This window comes from Schistocerca serialis, unplaced genomic scaffold (genome assembly GCF_023864345.2).
Source record: "Schistocerca serialis cubense isolate TAMUIC-IGC-003099 unplaced genomic scaffold, iqSchSeri2.2 HiC_scaffold_485, whole genome shotgun sequence".
Taxonomy (NCBI): Eukaryota; Metazoa; Arthropoda; class Insecta; order Orthoptera; family Acrididae; genus Schistocerca; species Schistocerca serialis.
The window spans coordinates 12,501-20,157 of record NW_026048066.1 but is presented as its reverse complement, the minus strand read 5'-3'; the positions used below and the strand labels follow the sequence as shown (position 1 = coordinate 20,157).

General features: G+C 52.0%; 1 non-coding gene across 1 annotated transcript; it reads right to left on the bottom strand.

Annotated features, from left to right (window-relative positions):
* Positions 1-461: 461 nt before the first annotated feature.
* On the bottom strand, positions 462-2,370 carry LOC126447173 (small subunit ribosomal RNA). Its single transcript, XR_007583629.1, has one exon. It is a non-coding gene; the product is annotated as a small subunit ribosomal RNA (ribosomal RNA).
* Positions 2,371-7,657: the final 5,287 nt, after the last annotated feature.

Genomic DNA, 7,657 nt, shown 5'->3' with positions numbered 1-7,657 from the left:
TGTGCGTTCGAAACGTCGATGTTCATGTGTCCTGCAGTTCACATGTCGACGCGCAATTTGCTGCGTTCTTCATCGACCCACGAGCCGAGTGATCCACCGTCCTGGGTGATCTTTTCATAGTTTCCACCATCTCTTTCGAGACAGTTGCATAGGCGGGACTGAGGCGTGTGGCGGCCCTGTTCCAGCGTTCAGTGTCCAACGGCCTCACGGCCGATGGGCGTCGTACGGCTCCACACCGGAGCGGACAGGCAGTCGGGCGAAAGTCATTCAAAACCGGCGCCAGGCGCCAGGTGCCGCAGGCCAGCCGCTCCAGCGCTTCAGCGCTCGTACCACACAACATTGCCGTTAGTTTTGAGACGAACGCGTGGTTCCGCACGCGGCGCACGGCTACTGCGAGCCGTACAGGTAGCTGCGTGTTGCGCGACACGACACGCACATCGAAAGACATGCAGTCTAGTCGGTAATGATCCTTCCGCAGGTTCACCTACGGAAACCTTGTTACGACTTTTACTTCCTCTAAATGATCAAGTTTGGTCATCTTTCCGGTAGCATCGGCAACGACAGAGTCAATGCCGCGTACCAGTCCGAAGACCTCACTAAATCATTCAATCGGTAGTAGCGACGGGCGGTGTGTACAAAGGGCAGGGACGTAATCAACGCGAGCTTATGACTCGCGCTTACTGGGAATTCCTCGTTCATGGGGAACAATTGCAAGCCCCAATCCCTAGCACGAAGGAGGTTCAGCGGGTTACCCCGACCTTTCGGCCTAGGAAGACACGCTGATTCCTTCAGTGTAGCGCGCGTGCGGCCCAGAACATCTAAGGGCATCACAGACCTGTTATTGCTCAATCTCGTGCGGCTAGAAGCCGCCTGTCCCTCTAAGAAGAAAAGTAATCGCTGACAGCACGAAGGATGTCACGCGACTAGTTAGCAGGCTAGAGTCTCGTTCGTTATCGGAATTAACCAGACAAATCGCTCCACCAACTAAGAACGGCCATGCACCACCACCCACCGAATCAAGAAAGAGCTATCAATCTGTCAATCCTTCCGGTGTCCGGGCCTGGTGAGGTTTCCCGTGTTGAGTCAAATTAAGCCGCAGGCTCCACTCCTGGTGGTGCCCTTCCGTCAATTCCTTTAAGTTTCAGCTTTGCAACCATACTTCCCCCGGAACCCAAAAGCTTTGGTTTCCCGGAGGCTGCCCGCCGAGTCATCGGAGGAACTGCGGCGGATCGCTGGCTGGCATCGTTTATGGTTAGAACTAGGGCGGTATCTGATCGCCTTCGAACCTCTAACTTTCGTTCTTGATTAATGAAAACATACTTGGCAAATGCTTTCGCTTCTGTTCGTCTTGCGACGATCCAAGAATTTCACCTCTAACGTCGCAATACGAATGCCCCCGCCTGTCCCTATTAATCATTACCTCGGGTTCCGAAAACCAACAAAATAGAACCGAGGTCCTATTCCATTATTCCATGCACACAGTATTCAGGCGGGCTTGCCTGCTTTAAGCACTCTAATTTGTTCAAAGTAAACGTGCCGGCCCACCGAGACACTCAATAAAGAGCACCCTGGTAGGATTTCAACGGGGTCCGCCTCGGGACGCACGAGCACGCACGAGGCGGTCGCACGCCTTCGGCTCGCCCCACCGGCAGGACGTCCCACGATACATGCCAGTTAAACACCGACGGGCGGTGAACCAACAGCGTGGGACACAAATCCAACTACGAGCTTTTTAACCGCAACAACTTTAATATACGCTATTGGAGCTGGAATTACCGCGGCTGCTGGCACCAGACTTGCCCTCCAATAGATACTCGTTAAAGGATTTAAAGTGTACTCATTCCGATTACGGGGCCTCGGATGAGTCCCGTATCGTTATTTTTCGTCACTACCTCCCCGTGCCGGGAGTGGGTAATTTGCGCGCCTGCTGCCTTCCTTGGATGTGGTAGCCGTTTCTCAGGCTCCCTCTCCGGAATCGAACCCTGATTCCCCGTTACCCGTTACAACCATGGTAGGCGCAGAACCTACCATCGACAGTTGATAAGGCAGACATTTGAAAGATGCGTCGCCGGTACGAGGACCGTGCGATCAGCCCAAAGTTATTCAGAGTCACCAAGGCAAACGGACCGGACGAGCCGACCGATTGGTTTTGATCTAATAAAAGCGTCCCTTCCATCTCTGGTCGGGACTCTGTTTGCATGTATTAGCTCTAGAATTACCACAGTTATCCAAGTAACGTGGGTACGATCTAAGGAACCATAACTGATTTAATGAGCCATTCGCGGTTTCACCTTAATGCGGCTTGTACTGAGACATGCATGGCTTAATCTTTGAGACAAGCATATGACTACTGGCAGGATCAACCAGGGAGCTGCGTCAACTAGAGCTGAGCAGCCGGCCGCCCGGGAGTGTGTCCCGGGGGCCCGCGCGAACACGCAAGCGTCCGCTCAATTATTCTGCAAACAGGAGGAGGCTGAGCTCCCCTGCACAACACACCTCGAAACCCTCTCAGGTCCCGGCGGCGCGCAGCGCCGTCCTAAGTACTTGGTCGGGTTCGAGAGAGGCGCAATCGCCCGGAGTTAGGCGAGTAGACGCTTTAGGTGCGACCACCCGTGCTCCCAACTGAGCTTGCCGCTGCCGACAGAGGCCCGGGAGCGTGCTGTCGTGGCATTGCCGGCGGGAGACAACACGCGCCACCTACGGTGACCGGCAGCTCCAACGCCAGCGCCACAGAAGGACAAAAGCCCCACTTGGGTGCCGAAGCGAACTCTCCCAGCACAGCGCACGCGCCAACACGTCCGCACAGCTGCGATACAAACCACCTGCGAGAACCGCTGGGGCGACCGAGCAGCAGACGGCGTCGCGGCGCCGAGCGCCGGGCGGCGGCGCATCCTCAGCGCACACAGTCCTCAATCGGACCAGCACACTGCAGATGGCCACCGCGCTTCGCACCGGGCCCGCGAGGACCTACTTTGGCCGCAAGGCGCCGCGAGCAGGGGGCGCCGGCGCGCAGCTGCGCCGCCTGCCGCGTCCGTCGGCCGGCGCGCCTGCCACTGGCCGCCCCCACCAGCCGGCTGTAGCGCGTGCGCCCACGCACCGCGCTGCCAGCACGCCGGGCGGCCCCCCCTCACCGGCCGGGGACGGTCCCACCCAGCCACCGCCGCGTATCGCCTCACACCCAGATCCCCTTTCGCGTTCGTGGGCATGGTGGGTCCCCTTTCACGTTCGTGGGCATGGTGGGTATCCCTGAAACAACCGGTTAATAGCTCGACCGATCGTCGCCAACACTGATTCACCTCTAGCGAGAACAACCGCACCACAACGGGTTACCTGTTGTTCATTTGCGTAACGTCACCAGCAAACGTAGACGTCCATCGCCATTTGCAACGAGTATTGCATGCCTGTGTCAGGTGTCACAACACACTACGTCTGCCCACATAGACGCAACAACATGTGCACGCCTCGAGAACACGTGGAAGGTAGCCCCCGTACGTATGCGGTGTCCATTGCGCGAACGACTGTCAGCCGGCCTCTGCAGGATGTCGCAGATGTGGAACGCGGTGCAACATGCTATCACGGTGTGTGAGAAGAGACGACTACGTCCGAATACACGCTCCACTACATCAACAGACTGCTCATGCTGATCGCCATCCAGGGCGTCCGTTCCTCCCACACGTCTGAATGGCGTACCACACTGCAATCCAGCTCTTATAGGGAGACGACACGTAGCTGCGTGCACAATATTTGGACTGTATGGTCTGCCGTTGCTAGGCGCAGTCGTCGTACGGTCACACATGTGCCACGATGTATCATTCAGTACATACGGACCAATGTGCAGTACAGTTTGTGGGTTTTGCGTACATCGGCGGACAGGTGACAGGCCGTACCACAACGTAGGCTGAGTACGTCGGCATGCGAAGGGCATTGAACATGCAAACTTCTCAACGACCAGCTTGCGAAGGCAGGGGGGAAGGGGGGGGGGCATGTACGTCCTGCTGCTATCCACATTACAGTGTATAGCAGGAGCATGTGGAAAGTCAGCAACACCTGCAAGGTGTTTAACATGACGCGATACACAGGGGACCGGGCAGTGCGAATAGCGAACTATATTGCGAGGGTTGCGGTTAGGCAACACTACACTAATTTAACGAGTTGCATAACAATTACAGAGCAGGTTCAGCGACAACGTGCGTCAGGTTAAGGCGCAATATAGGTTAGGTTGAGGCACAATATAGGTTAGGTTAAGGCACAACATGGGTTACGTTAAGGCACAAATTGGGTTACGTTAAGGCACAACATGGGTTACGTTAAGGCACAACATGGGTTACGTTAAGGCACAAATTAGGTTACGTTAAGGCACAAATTAGGTTACGTTAAGGCACAAATTAGGTTACGTTAAGGCACAAATTAGGTTACGTTAAGGCACAAATTAGGTTACGTTAAGGCACAAATTAGGTTACGTTAAGGCACAAATTAGGTTACGTTAAGGCACAAATTAGGTTACGTTAAGGCACAAATTAGGTTACGTTAAGGCACAAATTAGGTTACGTTAAGGCACAAATTAGGTTACGTTAAGGCACAAATTAGGTTACGTTAAGGCACAAATTAGGTTACGTTAAGGCACAAATTAGGTTACGTTAAGGCACAAATTAGGTTACGTTAAGGCACAAATTAGGTTACGTTAAGGCACAAATTAGGTTACGTTAAGGCACAAATTAGGTTACGTTAAGGCACAAATTAGGTTACGTTAAGGCACAAATTAGGTTACGTTAAGGTACAATATGGGTTAGGTTAAGGTACAATATGGGTTAGGTTAAGGTACAATATGGGTTAGGTTAAGGTACAATATGGGTTAGGTTAAGGCACAACGTAGGTTAGGTTAAGGCACAACATAGGTTAGGTTAAGGCACAACATAGGTTAGGTTAAGGCACAACATAGGTTAGGTTAAGGCACAACATAGGTTAGGTTAAGGCACAACATAGGTTAGGTTAAGGCACAACATAGGTTAGGTTAAGGCACAACATAGGTTAGGTTAAGGCACAACATAGGTTAGGTTAAGGCACAACATAGGTTAGGTTAAGGCACAACATAGGTTAGGTTAAGGCACAACGTAGGTTAGGTTAAGGCACAACGTAGGTTAGGTTAAGGCACAACGTAGGTTAGGTTAAGGCACAACGTAGGTTAGGTTAAGGCACAACGTAGGTTAGGTTAAGGCACAACGTAGGTTAGGTTAAGGCACAACGTAGGTTAGGTTAAGGCACAACGTAGGTTAGGTTAAGGCACAACGTAGGTTAGGTTAAGGCACAACGTAGGTTAGGTTAAGGCACAACGTAGGTTAGGTTAAGGCACAACGTAGGTTAGGTTAAGGCACAACGTAGGTTAGGTTAAGGCACAACGTAGGTTAGGTTAAGGCACAACGTAGGTTAGGTTAAGGCACAACGTAGGTTAGGTTAAGGCACAACGTAGGTTAGGTTAAGGCACAACGTAGGTTAGGTTAAGGCACAACGTAGGTTAGGTTAAGGCACAACGTAGGTTAGGTTAAGGCACAACGTAGGTTAGGTTAAGGCACAACGTAGGTTAGGTTAAGGCACAACGTAGGTTAGGTTAAGGCACAACATAGGTTAGGTTAAGGCACAACATAGGTTAGGTTAAGGCACAACATAGGTTAGGTTAAGGCACAACATAGGTTAGGTTAAGGCACAACATAGGTTAGGTTAAGGCACAACATAGGTTAGGTTAAGGCACAACATAGGTTAGGTTAAGGCACAACGTAGGTTAGGTTAAGGCACAACGTAGGTTAGGTTAAGGCACAACGTAGGTTAGGTTAAGGCACAACGTAGGTTAGGTTAAGGTACAACGTAGGTTAGGTTAAGGTACAACGTAGGTTAGGTTAAGGTACAACGTAGGTTAGGTTAAGGTACAACGTAGGTTAGGTTAAGGTACAACGTAGGTTAGGTTAAGGTACAACGTAGGTTAGGTTAAGGTACAACGTAGGTTAGGTTAAGGTACAACGTAGGTTAGGTTAAGGTACAACGTAGGTTAGGTGAAGGCGCAATGTAGGTTAGGTTAAGGTACGATATACCTTAGGTTAAGGTACAATATCGCTTAGGTTAAGGTACAATATAGCTTAGGTTAAGGTACACGTTGTAGGGAAAGGTGTATTTTGGGGGGGGAGGGGGCGGCAGGTTCGTTGATAGTGATTATCGTAAGTGCATGCCTGCGGGATCATCCGATTTGTCACGTCAGGATGCACTTGTGGCTCATGACAGGCGGCGCTCCGATTCCAAGGTTGTGGCAGATCTGTGTCTTTCATTCCTGCCATTGTTTGTGTACTGTGACAGGAGGCAGTATTGTGATGTTGGGTGCACCCCTGTGTAGGACATGTGTGGGTGTTCGTGGCTTAGCTGAGCAATGGCGGATGTCGGAAGGGTGGGATATTCTGTTTTCTGGGTGGACCTCCCGGTCTGGTTATGATAGTGTGGATTGTGTAATGTGGCGGAGAGGATGCACCGGATGTTCTTCCATGCTGGTGGTTAGATATTGTGTGTGTGCCTGTTAGAGGCAGAGAGTAGTGTGTGATAGTGTCTGGCTGACGTGTGGTTCTCATTGTGTGCAGAGTCTTTCAGCATGTATAGGGACGGTTGTATATATTATCTGTATTCTGATGGCTCTGCATCTATTACTAATCAGTGCCGTGTATACGGTTACTCTGGTTCCAGTCGAAACTGTTCTATCTCTGTACATTAGTGACACTGCGGCTCCACTATGTTGCCGCCCCTGTCGGCCGTTTCCCCCAGTGTGTGGCTAATGATTATCAGCAATCAGTCTATTAGTCAATACCGGTAGTGTGACGACGTGAAATGTCCGGGATGGGGGAAGCTACACGCTTCCCGTGGGTCAGGGCCTAGAAAGACTCTTCCCACGCAGGAGGCTCGGACTGTCATTACTCTTCCGAGAAATATATTTGCCCAGCGTTTTTTGCGACTGCGAGTGCGACGCGTACGAGTACCGACATGGATGGGGCGCTTCCTAGCTGATCGCTCAGCATCGGAGAAATATATTTGCCCAACGTTTTTTGCGACTGCGAGTGCAACGCCCAAGGGTACCGACGTGGATGGGGCGCTTCCTAGCTGATCGCTCGGCATGGGAATCCGTACAGTGAGCAATGCGATCGCGTCTGTAGCTTGTACGTGGTACAGCTCGCAGCTCATGTATAGGGACAGCGGGAATGTCGCATATTGGACATAACTCTTCATGAAACGCAAGTTATAGGTGTGGATTGCACATTACGACTGCGGGAAACTTCCGCCGTTCATCCGCTGGCGTTGCGAGTTTGGCGGTTGGGGTGGGGCACGAGCGGGTGCGGGTGGTGTGATTGCCGGTCCACGACTTCGTGCGGCAGAGGCACTGGCGTTTGGGTGCTGTGGTCGACACAGGCTGCATGCTTTGTGGGTGGCGTCGAAAGATGGGCACTGTGGGCCCATCGATGTCTTAGTCGGCTTGGCGTCCCATAGATGGCGGTATCGTCGTTGCAGGAGCTCATGCTGAGGGAGACCTACAGATGGCGGTATGTTTTGTGGTGCGCTCGACATGGCGGACCTAGTGTTGTCAGATTCGCATAGATGGCGATACTGTTTTGCCAGCATGGTTGGCGTA